At 41.9% G+C, this 26,896-nt stretch overlaps 1 pseudogene; it reads right to left on the reverse strand.

The window, feature by feature from the left end:
* Positions 1–4,970: 4,970 nt before the first annotated feature.
* On the reverse strand, positions 4,971–7,207 carry LOC105807538 (annotated as a pseudogene).
* Positions 7,208–26,896: the final 19,689 nt, after the last annotated feature.

Below are 26,896 nucleotides of genomic sequence, written 5' to 3' on the forward strand. Positions count from 1 at the left end.
AGGGGCAAACCAGAAATTCACAGGCCAATTCTCCATCGTTAAGTTGCACTTTTTCTTCCATTATTTCATAATATTTTGGTGAAGCTGTCATCAGAAGCACCGTCCAATCCAACATAGGTTTAAATTCAGGCCTGTAGATGTAGCTGAGATCAAGGTATCAAGATCCACAAGTGGCATTAATCCAGTCTCACATTTTCCGCTAAAACAAATCTAGTTCCAGAAAAGCCCACAAGATATGTAGCAAATTCCTATGTGACCACAGATCTTCTCACTAACTGTCCTTGTTAATCCTTGAAAACTCTTTGGATGGCCAACCAGCGGAGATGGCACAATATATTTGCCCAGCTGGCTAACAGATGACTTATAATTGTGATAGTTGCTTATTTTTCATTCTGTGACTTTAATTGGAATTATGTTTTTGTCTAAGTCTGTCATTTCTTTCTGACCAGCCATGCACATAATTATATTGTCAGGATACTAAAGAAAACAGGACAACCCAAAAGGAAATCAGATGGAAACTTGAAGAAATCCGATCAGGATGCTAAACACAGTCACCTCTGCCTCTTTCCCTGCTGCCTTTCTCTCAGGCTTCTGTGAGTGAGAATCTGTCTTCCATGTTTATTAAAAAAAAAACAGGAGAGAAGCAGAAAAAGTGACATACTGAAATTAAGAAAAGAAAATAGGGTGGAGCAAATTATTTCTGATGGCCCACAGTTGGATGGACTATAGTGTGTGACCTGAGAGGCCCTTGAGGGGACCAAAATATTCCACTGAAATTCCCCTTAGATCTTCCTCTTCTCCCTGGCTCTCTGAAGTGCTGGAGCCAGGCCATGGCATCACTGAAGAGCAGCTTCTAACGTATTTCTGCTTTGGGACATCCTAAGAACCACTTTCTTCCTGAAGGAAACAGGTGCTAGCAGATGCCGCTATCATCCAATCATAACATAGAAGACCAGTAGCCTACCTAAGAGCCTCAGGTAGGACTGTACTAGAAGATCCCTCTTCCCGTCTATATGCTACCACTAATCATTTCTCAAAAACACTTGTTGCTTTTTCTTAACTAACTCATGAAAACTGAAAAGTACAGCCCCAAGCTCCATTTTCCCAACTTTCTTAACACCTTTACTTTGTAATTTACCATCTTTCCTCTGTAGTTATAGAAATTTCTAGAAATATTTTCCATCTCTCTCTCTCTCTTTCTCTTAAAAGTCCAGGAAAGGTTTTTCAAATGACAACCAGGATCAAGCTATACACATCTTCTCTCTTCCATCAGTCTAGTAAAAGTTATGATTCAACAAGGAATCTCTTCCTAGTCTAACATTTAAAATTTCTTAGTTACATTAATTATACTAATATAAACAATTAACAGTTTTCTCATTTGCAAAGAATTGCTTAAAAGATGGAGACCACCCTCCCTAGTACAAAGAGAGGGATTTTTTTCATTTCAAGGTTATTTGCTTGGAGAGTTTAACTAGGTATTAAACCCAGACCTTCCAGAGCCTTGGGCCTCTCAAGGCTCCTGCTTCATTCCTGCTATACGGGGCTCTGCATCAGTCACTGTGGTCCTCCTGCTGGCAGTGGACACTCAGCCTCGGCTGGCTCCCAAGCCTGTCAACACTGCTCCCAACAGCTGCCAGGCAAACCATATGGTCTCCTCACACCCTCCCCTCTGGGGCCAACCTTATTATCTCCTCAATCCGCCCACAGCACCCCAAGCAGGGAGGCAGAAAAAGAGCAAGTTTGGGGCCTGAGCTTGGGTTGTTCCTATTTTTCTGCTATTGAATTGCCAGAGAAAGAGGAGAGAAAGAAGGAGAGAGAGAGAGAATGAGAGAGAGAGGACAGAAATTGTATTTGAAGAACACTTAGCAAAAAGGCATACAGACTGCTATGAATGAGGCTTACTTCTTTTGTAATTCAGCTATTGGGTTAGATCAGTTCTACACTCATGCCAGAAACACCCAGGCCAGGTCTCCTGTTTAGGAAACACCCAGGTCTCCTAAAATAGTGTTGTCCACAAAATAATTTCTACACTTAGACATTAAACAGCCCTTCAAAAGTATTGTACCTTCATTATTAATGTCTTCACCCCAGAGGAAAAAGCTGCATACAATTTGGACGTATTTCTGGAATTTGCTATTCAAAGGTAGCCTAGTCAGGTAAGTTTCTAAGTTAAAGAGAAAAACATTACCTGGGCAAATGTTGCTAGAGTTTTAAAAGCCATTATATTATAATTTTCCATTTCAAAAAAGAGTTCTGTATAATTTTTTTTACCAGATCATTACTTCTTTAAACATGCATTCAATTCAGATTCAGAAAGTAGGTTTTCACAGGAACCAAACTCCATCTGAAAAACTACTATTAAATATCAGTGTATTCATCCAGTCACTCTTATTTTTATTAGAATGCATACTTAGTTGTAGTCCCTAGCTATCAAAATTTAATTTTGAAAAGAGATATTTCTATCAAAATAGACAAAATTGGAGATTCAAAATTATTTTTATGAGAGAATAATCACATGAAAGTCTGTATGTCTGACCAGACTACTGCTTTGGGATTTGATCTGGACTAACATTTCCACCCTCTACTCCTCATCATCCATCCCACTCAACACCTCATACACTGGCTGAGAAGTCCTATGAAAAATGCTGTATTGAAGGAACTTTGCTAAAACACTGAGAGACCACAGACTGTATCTGTTTGGCCTGTCTGCTCCCCATCCTCACTGGGCTTCGTTATGAAGAGATGCCAGAAATAGCTTTCCTACAGGATTTCCAGTACAGAAACCACAAGAATGCTCTTCCTCATGGTATGGCAACTGTGCAACAATATGGCATCATCTGGAAAATTACAGTCTTGGAGACAAATATTTTTCCCCTCTCTAGTGATTTAAAATAGACAGGGTGTCGCCCAAAAATTATGCTTTCCTCTCTCCAAGGTGGAGGACTTTTCTTGGAAAGCTCCCCCTGGGTGCAACGACCTTTGCTGTTGGAACCCCTTAAAGATAAACATGAACAAAACTCCTTGGACAGTCCTCGAAGGATTTTGGAAACTACTCAAAGTATGTCCGTTAAAAGGAAGGCGTATTAGAATATATCACTAAAAAAAAAATTTCTTATTTTACTTGACGTGACAGCAATTCATACTCATAATGAACTTTCCATAGAGCTTAAACTTGAATAATCAGCATTATGATGATAGTTATTGTTTTCGTAACAGAATGCATTTTGGATGCATTCTGTACAAAAAAGAATACTGGTCCTCAAAGGATTGTACTCTAATTAGACGACCTTATGTATAGCACATTTTTAAGGAATAAGAACACATGAAAAAAATCCCAGCAGTGTTGATAGTGAGTTCCGTAAAGCCACGTCTGCCTGATTCATAGCTGTATTCTCTGCTCCTACTCATGTTGGACATATAATAGATACTCGATGAACATTTGTGGGAAGAAGAAAGCAAAGGAAACAGTGGGGCAGAGGGAAGGGTGAAAGAAAGGATGCAAGGTGGCTGAGCTCAATGTGGTGACAAATGAAGGATCTTCAACCTGTGGCTCAAGAACTTCATGAATTAGAAAAACCATCTCAATCATTTGCCTTCCTTGAAGAAGGGCCTCCACTCCACTCACTGAAATGGGGGTTGTTTATGCTCTATATGGAAAACAGGCTGCAGCTCTCAGGAGAGCCCACCATCCATTCAGGCTCTCAGGGCATTTTTTTATTTCTGTTTTTCCCAAAACAGCATTGAATCATCTCGCAATTATTTGAAATTACCTGAAGACTACATGTGAATAGCCTGGCTTTGATTTCCAGAGTCGTCTCTGATTTTGATTGCATTTACATAGGTTAGACTAAGTTTGAATGTTTAAAAGGTCATAAGTAAGTAATAAATAGCCAAAAAGGAGGGGTGTGGCTTTCTGTTTTGTTTTTAGGAAAGAAAGAGTCTTACTTCTAAAAGAGTGAGAGTTCATAAGAAGGGATTTATTTCTCATTTTTAGCCTCTTAGCTACCAATTGTTTCCTGCACTTCTTGGAACTCTTCAATCTCTCACCCCAGTGGCTGAGGATTTATTGAGCTCCCACAAGCAAAAATACAGATGCCAAACTGATTGGAACAAGTGCAACACCAGCTCACGCACAAGCAGAGACAAGTGATTGTGCAGATGAGCCGTTCGAGCCCAATCCCTCTGCAATGTGACACACACACACACACACACACACACACGCACACACAATCCACAAGAGTCACTTTGGCTTCAGAGGGTTCCCTGTATGGAAATTGCCTCCTGTCTTCAGAGTTAATGCTTCTTCTTGGCAGTTTTCCCAAATGTCATCTGAAATCTCCAGGAAACGACTACATGGACAGCTCTGGAATGGCACCATCTCAAGCTTATACCTTGACATCAGTGGAGGGTGAAAGGGAGTTGTTTAATGATCATGAACCAAAAAAATCAAGTGACCTAAAATACATTTTCTGGCAAAATTTGCCTTTTACAAAGCAGCCTGAGGATGATAACAGGGTGTAGAGAGAAGGAATCAGCAGTTAAGTGGATATCCGTCCGTCACTTAGCCTGCGTTACATAGCATTAGAGACCAGCGTCTGGCCAGCTTGGCACTCTGTCTTCCCACATCACCCCACTGGCAAGACGCTTCCCCAAGGCCAATGGCCTCTGGCCACACCACTGTGGCCTGCGGTTCCATCAAATCTTACAAACTGTAAAGGGGCCGGACAGTACTTGGATGAGATCAGGGGTCAATTTGGACTGGATTCAGGCCCGGTTCAACAAGGTTTTGCACAACTTGTTCCTCCATTTCCCTCTCTCTTACTTCTTTATCTTTCTGGTCTTTGTATTTTGAACAGCCTTTTTTTCCCCCCGATCCAGATGAGCTTATGTTTTCCTAAATTCTTCTCACCCTTACCATATCCCAAAGTCTTCCTTCCTCTGCCATTCCAATGTTTCCTCTCTTGCTGCACTTATATTTCTTTAAAACCAACATGAATTGGCTGCAAGCAAAATAAACAGATGCAACTAGCAGAATCATAAATCACCAAGTTGGAAAGTGAGATCCTTCCCAGTTCAGGAAACCATCTCCCGGATGGTTTCAGAGAAGGAGATAGAGGAACAGAGCCTCGGTTTCATGTAAATGTCCTGTTCCCCAAACAAGTCCTCTGGGATTAAATAGGAAATGTGTTACACAGATCAGATATCCAGACGGAGCATAGACACAGTGAATCACAACCTCCTCCCCTGTATGCACGCTTTTTAATAAACATGGAAAATAAACACTTAGAACTTTCTGAAGCTGTGAAGAAATATTAAAAACGACTTCCATGTGTTTGGGCACATAACAATAGTCACACGCCAAGACTCACCAAAGCTATTTTTTCAGCAAAAGTACACTGCGAATTCTAACTTTCCTCCTACAAGATGGAACTGCCACACACGCACAAACATGTGCATACACACACAGAAACACATACACACCATTCCAACTCTACAATACCAACCACAGAAAATGGCAGTATTGCACATCTGCCCAGCAGTGCAAGCCAATCCAACCAGTCATCAACTTCTGTTGATTATATGTGCTGAATATTTGTCATTTCTATATCATTTCTATATTCTCTTCCCATTTCCACTACTTTTGGATATTCCAAGGGTTGTCAAATTCTTTCTTTCTTTTTTTTTTTTTCAGACAGAGTCTTGCTTTTGTCTCCCTGGGCTAGAGTGTAGTGGCATCATCATAGCTCACAGCAACCTCGAAGTCCTGGACTCAAACAATCCTCCTACCTCAGCCTCCCGAGTAGCTGAGACTACAAGCGCACACCGCCACGCCCAGTTAATTTTACCATTTTTAGTAGAGACAGGATCTTGGTCTTGCTCAGGCTGGTCTCAAACTCCTGACCTCAAGTGATCCTCTTGCTTCAGTCTTCCAGAGTGCTAGGATTATAGGCGTGAACCACCACACCTGGCCTCAAACTCTTCCTTTAAAGGGCCAGATAGTAAATATTTGAGGCTTTGTGGGCCAAAGAGTCTTTGTCACAACTATTCAACTCTACTCTAGTTGTGCAAAGCAGCTATAGATAATATGCAAACAAACTAAAAGGTAGCAGCTATGTCCTGTTTGATGTTTTATCACAGATCTTGTCCCAGAGTATGATACATAGTAGGTGCTCCATGATAATTTCTTGACCCAAACTGTTAACAACTGTTATCGCCTAGTGATTAGTGAAGACTTTTTATTTATATACCTTTATATCATTTGCAGTTCTTTTAATAAGAATATTTATTTTCTAATCAGGAGAAAATAGATCTTCATTTCAATTTAAATTAATATGAAATAATATAGGAATAAATTAAATGTGCATTTTTAAGGCACAGAACTGGATTCATATTAAGTGTACTGGTGAACAAAATAATTTGAAATTCATAAGCTTTTTAAAATTTTTATTGTAAAGTTTAATTATGGCTCACAAAAAATTGAGTGAATAACTTTCTCTGAAAAAATATATTGACTCTGTACACTGCAGTTATTGGGGGGGAGGAGCTGGTAAGTTAAATTACCATATTTTCTATTCAGAAAATGATAAAAAAGTCCCATTTCCAGTCTGATTATAAAGATACATATGCCCAAAATGGCTGAGAACAAATACAACAAAAGCAAAAGATGTAAAGCTAAAGGCTTGCAACAGGCTCTAAGAGAAAATCTCGGAAATACCCAACGCAGCAACAAGGAACGGTTGGCTGGAATCTGAAGTTCTTTCCAGTCATCTTTGTCTTTTGCTCTATGTTTAAGAATGTGCGTGAACTCAACGTAATTGAAATTCCCCTTTTTGTCAATAGGGGCTTCTCTGTACAGCTTCTCCACTTCCTCGTCTGTAAACCAATCTCCCACCGTTGTCAGCAGCTCTCTCAGGTAATCGTCCTGACTGGTGCCAGTTGCTGCTTCACAAAAGCAAGCAAAAGCATTTCCGATGACATCTTCTGGATCTGTGCCATTTAACTTCTCACCAAACATGGTGAGGAACGTAGTGAAATTGATGGGGCCTAGAGCCTTATTCATCATGGCATCAAGACACTCATCAGTTGGAGTTTTCCCTAGTAAGGCAAGCATATCATGCAAATCTTTCTTGTCAATGAAACCATCTCTGTTTTGATCAATCATGTTGAAAGCCTCTTTGAACTCCTGACTCTGTGACTGGTCAAACATGGCAAATACATTGGATGTTGCGTGCTGAGGGCGCTTCTTGGTGGTCTTGGTCTTTGCCTTTTACTAGACATGGTGGTGGTTAAATCCCTCCACAGCCACGAGAATCGGAGCACCTCAGTGACCGATAAGCTGTTTATATCAAAGAAAAAAAGTGCTACAAATATAAAAGCTTGTAATAAATGCAATCATGAAGCAACAACTTTCTTGGTCCTGCCTTGAAGGCATCTTCTGTCATTGTAAAGTAGATTAAGTGGTATTTAGTCTCCACCTGATCTGTCCACTATCTTGAGTAGAGTTCCCACTTAGTAACTTAGAGAAAAAGCTCTATAAAAACCAAATGAGGCCAGGTTCAGGGGCTCATGTCTTTCTTCCCCATGTCAATTATTGAATGGCTTACTGGGAGGCTGAGACAGGAGGATTGCTTAAGGTCAGGTGTTCAAGAGCAGCCTGAATAACAGTGAGACTGTGTCTCTACAAAAAAAATAGAAAAATTAGGCAGGTATGGTAGTACATGCCTGTGGGGAGGCTGAGGCAGGAGGATCGGTTGAGCCCAGGAATTTGAGGTTGCAATGAGCTATGATGACACCACTGCACTCTAGCCCAGGTGACAGAGCAAGACCCTGTCTCAAAAAAAAAAAAAAAAATGAATGATACATCAAAAATAGTTAAAGTCATAGAAGCAGAGAGTGGAATGGTAGTTGCCAAAGGCAGGGGGTAGGGAGAAATGGGGAGGCATTGGTCAAAGGGTAGAAAGTTTCAGTTGCACAAGATAAATAAGTCCTAGAGATCTACTATAAAGCATTGTAGCTATAGTTAACAATTCTATATTGCATACTTAAAAATTTGCTAAGAGGATAAATCTCATGTTAAGTGTTAGTATTCCCAATAATAATAAAGAGAGCAGGAAGAAACTTTTGGAGGTGATGGATATGTTTATGGCATAGGTTGTGGGAACGGCGTTATGGTGCATACTTATCTCCAAACGCATCAAATTGTGTACCTTTTGCATGTCAAATAAATAAATAAATGAGTCTACCCAAAAACTCAAATAAAAGGAAATAAAATATAAACTGAAAATAAATAAATTTAAAATAAAATAAAAAATGAAGTCTTTCATCTCCACAGCAATTATTGAATGGCTTACCTTCAGGCTTCTAACACTGCTACTCCCTCAAAATAACCCAGGATTATACTTTACAGTCTGTCCACACTGGAAGGAGAATAGAAATCACTTATTCCAGAAGTTTTATTGTACTCCTACCAGATCACTTACATACTGTGAGATGTTTTTATTCCAGTGGGATGAGCCACCTTCTAACCGTATTCTCTCTCATTTCCTTTGTTCTTTTGATTCTGCTCATTGTTTTCATCTTCCCATTATTCTTATTTAATGGATTTTTTTAATACGTTTTTCCTAGAAACAAACTTAAGAGGCGTTTGCACCACGTCGGAGCATTTAATGGTTCTCTCCCGGACCACACCCAAAACCACTACCACCCCATAAACTGTTGCTTCCATTACCTTCTCACCATTCGGGCTATTTCTCAACTTTGTCACTTATTCACTGTTTTGGACTTTCACTCTAGCTAAATCTCCGCAATTTTCATCTCATTCACGTGTACACAGATTTTTCCCCCTGACTTCTGAGCCCCTCCAAATAGACAAAGCTAGGAAAGTCTTCCTCTGCTTTGTCTACTTCCGAAGATGTTAATCTTGGATTAACCCCCTTGACTCCACATATGGTGACCTATGGTCAAGGAAATGTCCTTGGCTCAGGCCAGAATTCTTAGCAGGAACCCATTTTAGACCACAGGAACCTGGGTTCCCTCTTGTCGAGGAAGAATGATAAGATCATTTGAAAAATTAGTCTTCTAAGATTTACTAAATTATTTCATTTGGATTTAAATATATCCTTATAAACCCCGTTTTGTCACTGAATGACCACTGTCACTCAAAAATACTCAGGATTTTGATTTGATAAAATAGCTGACATAAAAATAATTTAAGTGAACATAAAACAAGGAAGAGAATTTAGTGCCTCTCAAACCCATCTCAAAGGGACCTATTTTGTTCCAAGCCCACCTTGGGAATGACATTTTACTCAAGGGCAGGCCTGCATGTCTGATCATTTTTAAAAGATCAAATTGGCCTTGGGAAGTAGCAAAGACTGCGTTTTTTCTTAGAAAGACCCATGGATTATTCTAATCATTTTGTGATCCTGTATGTAAGTCAGTCAGTATTTCTTGAGTGCTTGCTGTGTATGTGTTATAGCTCCATGTTGTTCTACTCATGACGATGGACACAACATAGTAAAAAGTTGGGCTACGTAATCCCTGAGCTAGAGAGAGAACGGAAGGAACAAAGACAAAACCTCAGCATGGCCCTGAATAACAGGGCACGTAAGAAGGGATAAAGGGAGACACTCAACTCCTCATGAGATGTCCTGGTCTAAATTGCCTCTGCCAGTTCCTCAACCCCAGCCCTTTCCCTCTGTCTGAGCTGGAGGTGGTCTTGGATTCCGCTCTACGAGGAGCTGTAGGGAAAATAAAATAGAGATGGTTAACAACACTCGAATGTTCAACACACAACGCCTTTTTAAGAAATAGAAGTTCAAAATCCGGGGCCTTCCAGCTGGGCTGAGTACAGCTGTTGTACCCTGAGTCCATGCCATCCCTTTGAAACAAAAAACAAAGCAGCAGTAATAAAAATAAAATTTGTACTTAAAAAAAAAAATGTTGGTCCCTTCCCACTCATGTTTATGTATAAACCAAACACCAGCAAAACAAACTGGTGGTTAAACTGGCATTTTAGTTATGAGCCATTGCATTAACCAAACAAGCTATGGGACACCCACAGGCATCTCTTATTTTTATGGTGCTGGATGGCAGGAAGGCCCAGGTAGGTGTCCAGGTATCCTACTGCTCACAGAGAGGCCTGAAACCTTCACTATTTCCACAGAAATTAATCTTAATAAAAATCATAAGAAAGTTTAAAATCTTCAGGAAGAGAAACTCCTTCTAAGCTCAGGCTTCATAACATGTTTAGAGAGAAATAAAAACTCCAGAGCATGACTTTATGACTGGCTTGATGCTATTTTAAACGACTAGTGAATTCTCTCGCTTACAGGAGATATGGGTGGGTCAATGCTTGTTCGAAAACCTGTTCTTTCTGAGGCTGCTTTTGTTTTTTTTCGGGCCCCTGGATGTGGGGATTTCCTAACTGACTTAGGAAAATGTAGCTCAAGCTGATGAAACCATGCTGTGCTTATTATTAGGCCCAGAGTGCTGGGGAGAAAGTGTGACAACCTACAGCTGTCCACAGCTGGCCTTTGAAAAACAGCTTCTTGAAGTTCAATGCAGCGAGCGCCTGGCCAGCAGCATTATGGGAAGGCACCTGTGTCGAGGCAGAGACAAGAAGACATGGGAGGATGAGTGCTCAGGGGGAAGTGAATCTGTGGTTTCGACTGGCGTAACCAGTCCCATTGGGGTGAAGAAGTCAATGGAAAAATGATCCTCAGTTACTTTTACTTTGTTTTTGTTAAAATTTCTTTTGGAAAAATTAAACATCTGGACCTCTTTATGGAAATAGTTGTTATGGTCTCTGGAAGAAAAATTATATATATATTTTTTTTCACAGAGTTCGAATCAGTTTGGTCAGGGAAGGCTTGGGGGAGAAGAAAGCCCCAACACAGGGTGGCTGCTTCTCTAGCCTTCAAACATTTTGAAAATAAACCTCCTGCTGAGTCCATTAGGGGGCATTGGACTAACAAAGCGTTTGTTCCACAGTCTTCAGAAGCAGCATTTCACAGTTGTCTCTAACAGGAAGTCTTAGCTGTACCCAGCAAAGACACACACTCCCCTTCCCTAGACAGGGAAATTCCCTGTTGGTTTGAAGTTGGTTGTTTGTGTTGCTAAGTTGCTGGCATAATATTTTTTTTTCCTGAAGTTGATGTTTCATATTTGGGAAGGGGAGAAGCAAACAATATATTTGTGCTATTTTTCAATCAACATCTTTCTTTGGCGGAGTATATTTTTTAAGGGAGACATATTTGGGGAGAATTTTATATCCTCTCACTACCATTGTTTTTGAAAAGAGGTTGTAGAAGGAAGAGGCTTTTTTGCCCTCTTCGTATGCTACACTCTTTCACCCTGAGTTCTGAGTTTAAGGAAAAGGAGATGCCTTTTTAAAACCCTCCTCATGGGAAGTGCAGTATTTTCTTTAACTCAGGCAGACTTTCTGGATTCCAGTCAGATCTGAAATCCCCACCTCTCTCTTGCAAGCTGCTTTTGGAGTCCATTCTGAAAGCTAAAGGCATCCCTCCCCAGCCCAGATCTAAATAGAAGCTGTCACAAGTAAGCCCCATGAAGACAGGAAACCTGTCCATTCTTTTGCATTCTCCTCCCAGTTTCTCCCAGAGTGCTGTCTACACAGTAAATACTCAGTAAAACTTAATCTAAAACACACGAGTTTAACTCACTTTGGGTAAGCAAATGCATAGAACTTTTTACATGACATTCTGTGTTAAAAGGTTTTAGTTCCACTGTTGTTGTTGTTGTTGTTGTTTTTTTGAGACAGAGTCTCACTCCGTTGCCCTGGCTAGAGTGAGTGCCGTGGCGTCAGCCTAGCTCACAGCAACCTCAAACTCCTGGGCTCAAGCGATCCTCCTGCCCCAGCCTCCCAAGTACCTGAGACTACAGGCATGCGCCACCATGCCCAGCTAATTTTTTCTATATATTTTTAGTTGTCCGATTAATTTCTTTCTAATTTTAGTAGAGGCGGAGTCTCGCTCTTGCTCAGGCCGGTCTCGAACTCCTGAGCTCAAACAATCCACCTGCCTCGGCCTCCCAGAGAGCTAGAATTACAGGCGTGAGCCACCGCACCTGGCCTCCATTGTTGTTTTTAAACTTGTCTCTGAAACAGAAATGGCTACAGTGCCATAAATTCGGGTTTTTCAGTCAATTTGGAATCATATAGATTACCAACAGGCCTAATACAATATTTAAGTTCTTATTATAATAAGTTCTTATTACTTATGATCTTGCTATTCAATTTTGGGTTTTTTCGATTTCCTGTTTGTAAATATGTCCTATTAAAATGCCAATATTCCTGGGGGAAATAACGCCATATTAATAATATTAATAATCATCCCATAAGCTGAGATTGGTTGAAAAATAGTTGAGAACAAGTTACTACGGGAAGGAGTGCAGCGGGGATGACAACAGAGATGGGCGGCAGGGAGGAACCCTGGAGCCAGGGTGCAAAAGAACAGGGAGAAGGCCGCTTGAAGGGGAAACAGGATGGTTTCTAAAGCCCAATTTCACATAATTTACACTTCACGTAATTGACAGCTGTGCTAGAAGCCAGTCCTGCTCTTACCCACAGGGGATACATACAGAACACTTTGAACTCCTTAGGAGGAAAGATTTTAGTAAATACAAAATGTGATTATCATTACACCTGTTTCCTAGAATAGATGAGGGACTTTTTATCCAGGTGTCTATTATCCCTTGGTGTCTGCTGCATCAAGGGGGCTCATTTATTATATCATGTCTGTTTGGAGAGATTATAGACGGGTAACACTGAGAGAAGATGGCATAGGATAAGACAGAAAATATGGCAGCAGATGAGACATGTTATAAGCAGTGTGTGCATCTACAATGGTTCCCTCTCAGAAGACTGGGAAGAACAGGAAGGCAGTCTCAGTTCAGATTCTCCCAGAAGCAGATCCCGAGACAAGGATTTGGGAGCAAGTAGTTTGTTTGGGAGGTGATCCCAAGAAGTACCTCTGGGGGATGGGAAGAGGAGAGGGTAGTGCAGAAAGCCAACAGTGCATAATGGAGCAGTTGAGTGCTGTGAGCAGCTGAGGGTCAGTCCTGCTGGGTAATTCTGGGAGACAGGGTAGCATATGCCTCCAAGCCATTCCATATGAGGAATGAGGAATCTGGGATGTTCATCCTCCAATGCTCATCCTTCATGCCTGAGGGCTGCTTCCAGCGACATTAACTCCCTGACACTTCTGGCTGCCCTCCTTGTGGACTGGGAGGCAGAGAGCCACAGGTGCTCAAAGGAGGTGTATACTGGAACAGAGAGTGCTGAAGAAATGTGGCAAGAGGTGGGGGGTGCATAGAAATCAGAGCCAACTGGGCCCACAAAGGTCATGATAGGGTGCTGTGAACACTTAACAGCATTAAATAAAAACTCCTACCTACTAAGTGGTTTACATCAATTCAGGGTCTTCAAATTCATGAAGTTCCTATTTTGTTCCTTCTCCCTGATAATTTTCTCTACTTACTTGGCTTCTACTTATTGGGCTTCACCCAACACTACAACATTGACTCCCAAATCTGCTTCTTCAGTCTCCTAATTCCATTTTTCTAGCTGCTTACTGGGCATATCCACTGGATAAGAGCTTCGTAAACTCAACATGCATAAATTCTCTTCTCTCAAAAACCCACAGCTTCGGCCGGGCGCGGTGGCTCACACCTGTAATCCCAGCACTCTGGGAGGCTGAGACGGGTGGATTGTTTGAGCTCAGGAGTTCGAGACCAGTGTGAGCAAGAGCGAGACCCCGTCTCTACTAAAATTAGAAAGAAATTAATTGGACAACTAAAAATATATAGAAAAAATTAGCCGGGCATGGTGGCACATGCCTGTGGTCCCAGCTACTCGGGAGGCTGAGGCAGGAGGATCTCTTGAGCTCGGGAGTTTGAGGTTGCTGTGAGCTAGGCTGACGCCACGGCACTCTAGCCGGGGCAACACAGTGAGACTCTGTCTCAAAAAAAAAAAAAAAAAAACCCACAGCTTCTCTTGTCCTTCTAACTCAATTAATGATGCCACCATCCATATATTCACTTAAGTGAGAAGCCTTGAAGTCATCTTCATTCTTCACTGTCTTGCTCTCTTCCAATATTGTCATCAACTCCTGGACAGTCTGTCTCCCAAATATCGTTTAATCCATCCTACTACTCTCTCCACCTTTTCTGCCACTGTGATTTTTTTGCCATCATCGTTTGTCACTGAACTATTTCACCATCTTCCTAACTGGTCCCTAACCTCCATTTTCTCTCTCTCTCCAATCTGTCCTCTATGCTGCTACCAAAAAGATAATTTTAAAACCTTCATCTGATTATATTTATCTTTGCTTAAAATCTTTCTGTGAGTTTTCTTTGCCTTCAGGACAAAGCCCAAACTTCTCAATAGCTATGGAAGGCTCCTGACCACCTCATTCTCATCTGCCTCTCCAGCTTCGTCTTTTGTTCTGTCCCTCCTTCGAGTCAAGGTTCTCAATTGCAAGTAACATAAATCAAGTCTGGGTGATTCAAGAAGCAAAATAACTTACTGAAAGTACATTGAGAGCTGAAGAACCAGCCTCAGAAGACAGCAGAAACAAATGGAGGCCAGGCAGCCAGCATCAGTCAAAATGCTGCCAAACCAGTCCACGGGGAACAGCCGCCTCTTCCAGAAAACAATAGACAGCACAGCTGGCACCTGAGACAACCTCGGGCACAAGGCACTGCTGTTGGTTCTTCGATTACTGTCTCAAGGTGGATGTTGCTGTCATTGCTGCCACCTCCAGAATAAATTCTCTGCTACCTTTCTTATTTGCATCACTTTGTCCATATTCAGTACCCTCTAAGTGAGAGTGACGTAGGCAGTGTTTGGCTGCCATGTGAGGTCACATTACTGAGCCCTGACTGCCAGGGGGCCAGAGCAACAAGTAGGTGGCTTTCTCAGCCATGTACTGGGAAGTGGCCTCAGCTTCTCACCAAGGTCCATGAGAAAAAAAAAAATGGATTTGGGGTGGGCACAGTGGCTCACGCCTGTAATCCTAGCACTTTGGGATGCTGAGGCAGGAGGATTGCTTGAGGCCAGGAGTTCAAGACCAGCCAGAGCAAGAGCAAGACACTGCCTCTACTAAAAACAGAAAAGTTAGCTGGATGTGGTGGCATGTGCCTGTAGTCCCAACTACTGGGGAGGGAGAGGCAGGAGGAAGATTGCTTGAGCCCAGGACTGTGAGCTATGATGGGGTCACTGCACTCTGGCCTAGGCAACAGAGCAAGACCCTGTCTCAAAAAAAAAGAGTAGGTTTATCTGCTGGGTAGCTGCCCAAAAATGACAACTGTGAATGAAAATACTTTTTTTTCCATTCTTAAACTTCAAAAAACAAAAATAGTGTTTCTACTTAACATAAAGCAACTGTGTCTCTAAATATATAAATACTTTCAACCTCTCTGCAAAGAGAGACAACCCAAAGTCACATTAGTACTGAATCTAATATTGGTATATCCAACTATGAAGTATGTGATCCATGGAACTGTACAGCATTCAACCTGCGCAACCTTATGGAAGCATTCCTTCTAAACCAACAAAACCGACGGTTTCAAGGCCAAGATGCATAAAATTTTCAAGTTGATCATTTAGGAATAAGAGTGAAAACACCACTCTCAATTCCATCTCTTGGTTTCCTGACCCACCTTCAAGCTACAGAAAAAATAGCTCAGTCTATTGATTATGATGCGGGTATGCCATGGCTAGACCTCCAGAAGGCCTGATAAAGTTACAAGAACTAGAACGTGAATAGAGGTATCTATGAAGCAGCAAGAAATTCTTACATGGTAGCAGGGCTGACCCTTGAGTGCTGGTGTGGCCCCTTCCTCAGTGAGCTGCCCCATCACACTAATACTTGATCTCATGCATACTCCATGAGTCCATTGCTTGTTGGCTAATGCAGTAGTAAGCCAAAGTAGATGTGTCCTTAGATTGAGTCCCAGTTACCATTCTTGTGAATCTTTGAACCCCAAGCTAAAGTATGGTCTTGACTGGCCCAGCTGGCTCAGGACATACCTGACAAGCTATGAGAAATCACCCAGCGCTTCAAGAAGTCGTGTATGATCTGTGGCGTGGAGGACTGGGAACATAATAAGACAAGGAATCATTGTCTTCCTTTCACCGTAAAGTGACTCCGTTGGTCAGAAGCAATGTTGTGTGGGCTACCGTGACAGTATGTAAGGCATTCAGTAAAATCAACCCTGGTGTCAGAAATGCAGTGGGCAGTGAAACAAATCCAAATCCAAAATAAGTGACTATTCCAGTGAGGACAAACCACTGCCCTTTTGATGTCAGAATCTCTCTGAGCTGAGCCAGATTAGCAGAGATCGTCCAGGTTTAACATCAACGAGCAACTTGCTGTCAGCTGGTGTTACTTTCATTTTGTTTTTCTACTGAACTAGCAGACCCTGTGCAGTGGGCACAGACATGACACTAGAGGATACTTATTCCTCTCAAAGGCATATACCCAAAGTTCAGCCCACATGGGGGAAGTTCGCATTCAACATTCAAGGGCGCACATTATTGCCCTGAAACAATCTTCTTCTTTCACCACAGTAAAGATGTCTGAGTTTTATTTCTTGCTACATCATTGGGCCTACTTGAGATTCTAGTGCAGCAGGCACAGCCTTGGCCAACGGCAGCGTCCAGTGTAACTCCCAGTTGGCTTCTCTCTTGGTTTAGAGGCTCAGGGCTGGTTTCTGCTGCTAACAATCATTTCTTCTTCTGCTGCTCAGAAGTGGCATAGCCAGATCCGCCTTGAGAAGGGAAGCCCATTCTGTTGAATGGCCCTTTCACGGTTTCCACCACTGTCTCTATGGCTACTTTGCTCATGAGCCTTTCGGACTAGCACAGGGGAGGATGGAAAGAGAGGCTGACTTACATCCACAGCATTGGTCATTTGGTTCACCTGATTATTACAAGTTTTCTCTTACTAATAGACCCTCTGGGACTATCCTAAGAGATCCACTTGCATCCTGTTTCCCAGGGCTGTTACTCAGCCAATACATACCAGTAGGTCTATATGAGTTATTAAAATACTGAAATGTTTCTATACCGGTTGGTAAATAGTGGCCTAAGTCACCAGCATTCTCACTCCCTGAACTCTGGTTTCCCCATCCCAGAGGCCCTAGGTCACCACCAGGTGAAGCAGCTTACCCTGGCCCCTACCAGCGTGTAGTTCCTCCAGCAATCTCAGTGGGGCTCCTCAGACTGGTCCCAGCCCTGCATACCTCCCTAGGTAAAGCAGGGCCAGATGCCAGGAGCAGGTGCTGCTGGTGGGACACTGACACCTTAGCAGGTGATATCTGGTGCTCATCGGGACCTGTGGGTGTCCTGAGGCTGTGGCTGCTCATGGCTGACCAGCTTCCCTCTAGGATTTCCTTACATGGCTGATCTTGGGAGCTGAAGCCTCTGCTGTATATTATGCTAGTTGTTAAATATCTTTTGGATCCCCCCTACCTAACCCCCAAATCTATTTATCATTAAATCTCTGAACTTGATCATTCCAAATCTCTAAACATCTGGTCAAATCAACAATCTTTGCCTGTCAATCCTTCCTCTTCCCCTTACCATTGATCTGTATGGATATTTCCTTTAAGCCACCCATTCTCCCAAACAAATTGGATGAGATGCATTGCTCAACACCTTGCTCCCAAGGAAGATTTCAGCACTTCCCTTCCCCACTATTGTGAACAGCTATGTGTCAGTGGGGCTATAGTGCCGCAGTAGTCTGCTTCTGCCTGGTGCCAGCATATTAGGCAAAGCCATCTAAAAACTAGATGAAACTTACTTTCTCCTCAGTCAACTGGTCCCAGGAGACTCCCTATAACACTACAGGTGTGGCTTGGGGAAGCAGCTGCCATGTGACAGGAGTAAGCACCTGCAAATGCTACTTACTTGTGTCTTCAGGACCTGCCCAAACCCATTCCTGCATCTGTAGCCTCCATTTGATGATGGAATGCTTCTAAAGACATCTAATTGATAGTAAGATTAGTTTCTAAAGGACAGCTCAGACCACAAGGTAACCTACTGCCCCATGGTCAGGCATTCAATCTCAATCAGGACCCTGGGGCTGGCCTATAGCTAGTTCTCAAAAGGATAAAATTACTTGCTGAAGAAAGCATAGCTTGTCCCAAATCTCTTGGGTCCCTGCTGTCACCCTCTTACAAGGATTACCATGGGTTCCATTCCAGCATCTGGTACTCAGATGTCCACTGGGAGAAGGGCCAAGTGGCAGAACTGCTTGAATATGCCATGGCCTAACCAGAGAGCCTTCCTCGTTCTGGGCTCCATTCAAAGTTGTTAGCTTTGGCGCTCACTTGGTAACCAGTTGCAAGCCACACATCCAAATGTGGTGCATGCTTTCTCAAAATCCAAAGAGGCCTACCAAATGGTGTGCCTCTGACTTAAAATACCTCCAGCTGGGCTTCACTGTGGAGGAGCTATTCTAACATGTTGCCGACTGCTGGATTCCAGAAATGACTGAGTGGAGTCCCTGTGCTGTGGGCACTCTCTCTCACCCTGCAGCAGGGATGGATCTTGCTACCTCCTACCCTTCAACATGGTCAGAAGGTATAAGCAGTGTGTGGCCCAGTAGATGTTGAAGGACAGTAAGATGATTAAGATCTCTGAGGACAAAATTGAGCCCCAAAGCCAGAGTTGATGAAAACTTGAGACAACCAGAAGAAACCTTTCTGGTGTTGTCAGTTCATTGGAATAAAAATTAAGTATTGGTCAGCTCAATAGCTATATAACAGGTATTAAGGATGGCATTAACCTGAACAGAGACATCACCAGTAGCAGCAACTATAACTGAAGTCAACGCATACATAAGCTTGCAATACCCCTCTGCCTTTCTTCAAAATCCATCCATATTCTGCACAAGCCAGATAGGCAAGGTGAAGGGATATCATTCAAGTTCCCCCAGTGGTTTTCCTTTTGGTCTACTATTTACTATTTCCATTTTACTTTTGATTTACTATTTACCTGGCTCTTCATATCAAAATGTGAGAACTCTGCTTGATGTTAAAAATACCTACTTCAGTTATTTATTCATGATCTGGACAAATAACCTAGGGGTGATTCAGGGTCCAACTGGACCTATATTAGGCATATTCAGGTGAGGTCCATTTTTTTGTCATCACCCATAAGATTTCACTCTGACCGATAGACCACAATGGGGTCAGAGGTCACATAAATTGGTGTCAGCTCAAACCATGTCCAATAATTTCAAGCAGCCTTGGTATAATCACTTTCCCTGATTCACAATTACCCAGTAAATGTCCACAGTGTCCTTTAAGAAGGAAGAGTAGGAAGATTCACAGTATGTATTTTTGTTTCTTCTTAATACTTGTCTTCAGGAGCATCAGCCTCCTCTTTACTCCAGGGGCTCTGGGTCTGTGAATTGGCCCAGGTCTGGGATTGGGAGAGGAAGAGTGATCTCTATCAAGGTGGCCAGATCATATCACCATTCATCTACTCAGTAGATGTAGAGTTTTCTGTTATACAAATCAAGCAGAATACTAGTGGACTGCCCATCTATCTCAGGCCTAGGGAACATATGATCCATTGCCACTCTGAGGAACATCCTGGTGGCCATGCCCACCGTGGTTTAAGTGCCTGTACTTGGCCTTTACCATCCTGAGGTCCCCCCATTCTCACCAAAACACAGGAGCTCATTTTAAATACGAAACCTCCCACTAGCATTCCTAGCCTATAAAAACATCAGGAAAGCACCTTTCAGGATAAATACAACAATGTGCTTACTAAGGCCTGGGTAAAGGAAGCATCTTTTGGAGTCTCCTGTGAAAACAAAGTCACATATGATAAATCTATTCCAACACTCTTTATCTTCCTAAGTTTTTGTGGGTTTTTTTTGTTTTTTTTTTTTTTTTTTGGAAACAGTCTCACTCTCTCACCCTGGGTAGACTGCAGTGTCATCATCACAGCTCACTGCAACTTCAAACTCCTGGGCCCAAGCAATCCTACTACCTCAGCTTCCTGAGTAGCTGGGACTACAGGCATGTGCCACCACGTCCAGCTAATTTTCTTCTATTTTTGGTAGAGACAGGGTCTCGCTCTTGCTCAGGTTGGTCTCAAACTCCTGAGCCCAAGCAATCCTCGGCCTCCCAGAGCGCTAGGATTATAGGCGTGAGCCACCGTGTCTGGCCTCTTCCTAAGTCTTAAGATTCCTTCCACAATATTATACCAAGGGATTTATGACATCTCTATTTTACCCAAAATAAAACATTGTTGCATACAAGTTTTAGTTACTCAGTGAGCAATCAATAAGAATTCACCCAGCTATTCAAGCTAGCCAATTAAATTTTGACCCTCTAGCCATCTTAAGAAATTTAGATTGATTTAAAATTACAGTCAGCCTTCCATATCCATGAGTTCACATCTATGGATTCAACCAACCATGGATCAAAAATATTTGGAAACAATAACAATGCAACAATTTTAAAATATATAAAAAAATATAACTATTTACACAGCATTTACATTGTATTAGGTATAATAAGTAATCTGGAGATGATTTTAAGTATATGGGAGGATGTACATAGGTTATAAGCAAATGCTACACCTTTTTATTTAAAGAACTTGAGCATTCTTGGACTTTGGTATCGTGGGGGGGTCCTGGAACTAATCTCCAAGTCAACAATGGACTACTGTGTACTCCTCTTTCCTTACTTTAGCCCCTTTAGAATCCACACCCACATACCTTCGACAGATTTTGGCTGACATAATTTAGAAACAATCTTATTTTTTTGGTGTGTAACATTCTCCTCTTGAGTGTGAGTTTATACTTCGTCCCTGAGTCATGCTGGGATCTAACTCTGGCTATAGGTCTAAAGAAAATCAGTAGCAGATGAGAAGAGATACGAAAAAATGGCTTCTTGTGAGTTAATCCCTTAGGTGAGAGAGTTACGTGACCTAAGAAAGAACAGCCTTATCAGAAAATGAAGAAACTTCTTTGGGTGATGTATTTTCTATTGTTACTGTAACAAATTACCAAAAAACGTAGTAGCTTAAAGCAGCACCAGTTTATTATTTTATGTTCTGTATTATAGAAGTCCAATGTGGTTCTCATTGAGCTAAAGTCAAGGTATCGACAGGGCTGTGCTCACTTCCAGCGGCTCCGGGGGAGAATCCGTTTCCTTGCCTTTTCCAGCGTCTGGAGGCTGCCCTCATTTCTCAGCTTGCGGCCCCCTTCCTCGTCTGCAAAGCCAGCAATGTTGCATCTCCCTTTGACATTTCTTCCATAGTCAGGGCTCCCTCTGACCATATCCGGGAAAGGTTTTTCACTTTTAAGGATTCGTGTGGTTAGATTGGGCCTACCTAGATAATCAAGGATGGTCTCTACATACTAAGGTCCTCAACCTTAACCACATCTGCATAGGCCTCTTTGCTATGTAAGTGAACATATTCCCAGGTTCCAGAAATTAGGACATGGGCAACTTTGGGGTATTATTTAATCTGCCACAGCTGGAAAATGAAACTTCATTTGAGGTTAGGTATTCAACATACCCCGAATTTTCCTTTCAAGTCTCTGGAGTCTATTATTTCCCAATGTACATCCCTATTACCAAATAACGATCTGGTAAGATCGCAAATTCGACTGATGTTGTAATTTAACAACATAGGATAAAACTCTGGTTTGCAGCAACCTTAATGCTGTAGCTGCAAGAGACAAGAAATTATTTTAGCACAATCACAGAAACTCCCTGAATTTCAGGCTGTGGTTCTAGGCCAATAATTCAGGGACTCGAACTTCACATTCTCTTTTTATAAGCTTTTCGGGGCCACTAGAAGCAGCCCACTAACCCCATGGCTATTAAGACCCTTCATCTTGGTCTATAGGAATGGCATTCAAGGCATACTTTATTCCAGATTATTACAAACCATAATTTAATTAGTTATTTCTCTATTGTATTGCATGAGCTGCAGTTTATCATCCTTTAAATTCTAACTGCGTTTTTTTACTACTTTTAGTCCAATAAGACCCAAATTCCTCTGCACCAAAACAACATACAATGGAACCAATTTTTTTCCTCATCAACATTGTTACTAAATGGCTTTGAATGAAATGACAACATTATTCAAGGACCAGATGTGTACCTCGTTTCACATAAAGGCACAATTTCCAAGAACCTATGGATGACCTTAAGTACCTACTGTATATTCGTCTTTCCCACTGTATCAACATTAAAGGACAGCTACCATGTCTTAACTCAGTGTCTCCAGAAGCTGCCTCAGTACCTGGCACCCAAAAGGATCTCAATAAATGTGGAATACATGAAATAGTAAAGAGGTAAATTAATTCCAGGGTTTTCTTATGACCTTTAAAAAAAAAGAATTGGCCAGGGAAATGAAGAATCAAGGATGAAGGGTGTGGACAGTAACAGAAGCAAGTCTGCCTTATTGGGGGTTGGGGACAGAGAAGGCGGGTGGGATGCATGTATCCGTGTGTGTGTATTGGTGGGTGTTACAGAGAGATGGATGGAGGCAGAAACAAAGAAAAGGAAAGAAACTGAGAAGAGTCAATGAAAACTGGACACTGCTAGCATACTGTGTATCCACACAGCTCCAAAAGCCCAAGTAACCTGGAAAAAAAAATCATTCAAAACCTAAAGGAAATTCTTATGTTGATAATTAATAATAGGCCATAACACCAATATGGTACTTTTGGGGACGATTAATGCCCAATGCCCTCAGATTATTTTCTCTAAAACAAAGGTTTCATCATGCAATTCCCCAACCAGAAACTTTCAGTGGCTCACCAATGCCAAAGAATAAAAACCGTATTCCTTACTGCAGCATTCAAGGCCTATATAGCCAATATTCCAAAGTAAAGAGTGGACATTCTGCTCCAGAAATGCCTTCCTTGTCTCTACCTCTGTGATTTTACTTAAGCTGTTTTCCTTTCTCCATGTTTTAAAAGACATGCCTTGCCTCTTTAAATATACAAACTCTAATTACCCTTCAAGACCCCAGTTAAGACTTTTCTCCTTTCCAACTTTAGCAGCCCCTCTTTCTTCTCAGAACTCCTACAGCGATAATCTCTAGTTCCACCCATTTTGCCCTGAATCACATAGACCCTCAGCATTGTAAATCATTCAGTACTTGGGTCAGGCATGCTACCACTGCATTACAACCAGAAAATCCAATTGCAAGACCTTTTTCTTCCTTGTATTTGCATGTCTTGGTAATGCTAAAAGTTAGGTTAAATAAATGACAGTATCAATACAATTATATTCATATATGTGAAAAGGAGCAAAAACATTCTTCACATGGGAAGATGATTTAAACCTCTCTGCAAAACTTCAGTAAGTGTAGATCACAGTTTGAGAAATGATGAATCGTCCTAACCTGGTCTGAAATTCCAACTCTCCCTGAAGAACTTTTCCCAGAAGCTCAGCAAACTTCCCCCACATTACCTTTGTACCTGGAGCTAGGGATGGGGTCAGCATGGAGGAGGGAGAATTGATGGACAAAATCGAGGTCCTGTTAGGAAAGAGAAAGGGGCAAATGGATGCGGGTTAGTAACTAAGGATGTCTGCAAAGCCCTTCCCCAACACAACTGATTCTTTTGAACATGTAAATTTGAGTTCCCATGGCCAGATTATAAACCTGAAGGACAGACATCATTTCTATTCATAAGTACTCTACGGCTTAAAACATGCTGTTGATGTCGTATAAATGTTTACTAATTTTTAAAAATCAGAATTTCAAATAAAATATCCACTCTCTTTATTTTCAACCAACGAGCCTTAATAAACTGTGATTCTGAGAGGCCACTATCTGGCCCAGGAGTGCTTCTTTCTTCAACGCAAGTGATACCACTGGGCTTGGCGTAAGACCTTCCGAGTGTACATTATCAAGGCTGATTCTCCCACAACCACATTTCATTGATAAAGAAATTGGTGCTACGCTATTAAGGAATTTGCTCAGCATCCAGTGACCAACCACTGTGAGGCCCAAAGCTAGAATCAAGACAGTCTGAGAGAAGAAGAAATGGAATAGAAAGAAATGGCCTTTGGAGTCCATCTGACTTGTGTTCAATCTTGACTTGTGTGTTTGCACTAAAACTGTGTAATCTTCTAGAATTACTCAACCTTGCCCAGCCTTAGTTTTCTCCTTTTTAAAAGGGAGTAAGTAACACAAGGTCTTCCACACAGAGATAGTGTGCAAAAGTGGGCTCTGCTTACAAGATAGATTCCTTACCAACCTGTGGTTCTTTCCAAAGTCAACCGCAGCCCGTCGCAGAAGGATCATGTAGAGTGAGCACTTGGAGAGGCCTTCAGAGTGGGGAGAGATGTTCCTTAGCCTGGCAGCTGTAAATAGTCAAGAAGCAAGATCATGGGCCTCTCCACCTGTCCCTGCTGGCCTCTCCACCTGTCCCTGCTGGCCTCTCCTCTAACAGGGATGAAATCGGAGGGAACTCTAGGTTTTGGCTTTCCGGATGGTTTAATAGGGCTGTAGAAGGACTTCAAGATGATTCTCATAAAATCTGTTTTCCTTGTGATTAAGTTGTATTTGCCTGTTAACTATGTGGTAAACAAACCCTCGGCTCCTGCCTTACGGTTATAGTGTAGCCGCGTGTTAATTGGGACTTGGAGGGTAGTGGGCTGGCAAGGCTGCCCGGGACAGGAAGCCAAGAAGCCCAATTTGGTTATCAGTTCTGTTGACACGAGCTGAGCCGTATGTGGTTGTGTGGTGTGTCCAGCAGGTCTAGCTGGGGTTTTCCCAGCTATGAAAGACCTGCTGTTTGAAACACTTGGCCTGGAGTCAAACAAGGGCTTCAGATCAGGGCTCTCGCTGCCTTCTGTGAGCACTGTCTCCCTCTTGGGCAGGGGGAAGGGCGAACCAAACCTGTCTGATCCTATACTTGGTTCAGGGTGAAGGGAGAAGGAAAGGTAAGGAATGAAACAGGCTGCACCTGGAGCTAATCTGCCCATATTAACATCCCACCATAACCCCAACCAAGACAGAAAAAAATCCCTTTCCCTGCAAGAGGCATGAGAAGCACTGAAATCCTCTCTCTCTGTCACTTATCAGAACTGAACTCAGACGTGCTCAATCCCTGAAATAAGGCTGCCAGAGGATCAAATGGGTGGGAGAGTCTTGCTGGGAAATTCCTCCCAGCCAGTGGATACATGACTTGAGAAGAAATTGGGGCAGTTCCCAGTGTAACTTGCTATCCCTCCCCCAGGGGCAATCACTGTCAAAAATGATTTATTTTAAACATTTTTTAATTATTTTAGCCAATGGGGTGTGTATGTATGTGTGTGCTACAGAGAGAGAGAGAGAGAGAGAGGAGTGTGTGTGTGTTTTTAATTATTTGCGGTTAAGTCTGAGTTCACAAGACTCTTTGAGTTCAGTAGCATCCAACCGCCAAACCCGCACCCAAATATTTTGTAGATAACAGAAGAGCCATTGCCGGGTTATGCTCATATGTACACAGACAAGCCTTGTGGCAGCACGGTGAGGACCCTGAAGTGGGAGTCGGGACATGAAGACTGCAACAAGAGCTACAGCAAGTCATTCAGCCGCACCTCAAGAAACATTTTGAGAAAATTCCACGAAAATCATTCACTCTTCTTCTTAGTAAATGAGTATAATTAAGCACCTAATGGGTACTGTTACTGAGTTCAGTGCTGTTGAACAGGATAAGTATTTATTATTAAATTTAGGGTTGTTCTTACAACTCCACATTAAATGCTCACAAGACTGGAAAAAATTATGCCAAGATGTTAACTGTGGTTGATTCTGGGTGGTGGGAATATGAATGTGCGTTACTTTCTTCTTTTACCTTTCTACAGTATAGACATTTCTACAAATAAATAATTTTAAATGCTTACTGTATGAACAAATAAATGAGTGAATAAGTGAACCCAAGTAAGTCTACTTGGAAATAGGTTTAGCTCCTGTTTTCAAAATGCTTTTTTTCCTAAAGAGATAAGATGGAGAACAACAATCCCTAAGCATCTGTTTATATGGGGGGGGGGGCGGTTGTGTTTGTTTACTTTCTACTTTCTTTTCTTTTTGAGGGCATTTGAAGAAAGAAAATTAAGAGGTAATTTACACCTTAGGAAAAGCAGAGAGTGGGGGAAAAGAAATTGAAAAGTTGTGGAGAAAGGAGATGAAAGCCAGATGATAACCACTTAGTTTTACTAAGTTGCTTCCTTTGAGGAACACGGAAGGTTCCTGTTGGGCAACAGAAGGGCTTGACTGGTCATAGTCACAAGTAAGAAGGTTTATACTACGTAAGACAACATTCACCTGAATGAAAACACCACAAGGGCAGGACTCTATTTGCTCCTTGCTAAATTGCCTGTGTTGACAATAGTATCTGGTGCATGGAACATGTTCAATAAATAATTCGTAAGTGATGAGCAACTCCTTTCCCTTTGAAATCTAAAGAAATGGGGAAATGGCTTTCAAACAACAAATTGTAAGACTTAGATAAGATGTAGATAGAAAATATTTCTGACTGTGAAAAATTTTAAACATTATTGAGGGTATCAATGTAAGCTATGGGATTTCTAACTCCTGGAAAGAGATCATCAAAATATTTATGAGACAAAAACATACACTGGGGAAAAGAATCCTTATTCAATAAATGGTGCTGGGAAAACTGGATAGCCACATGTAGAAGACTGAAGCAGGATCCAACATAACTGAGAACCCAGATATAAAACCAGCTCCATATAGCCATCTAATCTTTGACAAATGAGACAAAAACATACACTGGGGAAAAGAATCCTTATTCAATAAATGGTGCTGGGAAAACTGGATAGCCACATGTAGAAGACTGAACCAAGATCCACACCTTTCACCTCTCACAAAAATCAACTC

This window comes from Propithecus coquereli, unplaced genomic scaffold (assembly GCF_000956105.1).
Source record: "Propithecus coquereli isolate 6110/MARCELLA unplaced genomic scaffold, Pcoq_1.0 Scaffold16, whole genome shotgun sequence".
In the NCBI taxonomy this organism is placed as follows: domain Eukaryota; kingdom Metazoa; phylum Chordata; class Mammalia; order Primates; family Indriidae; genus Propithecus; species Propithecus coquereli.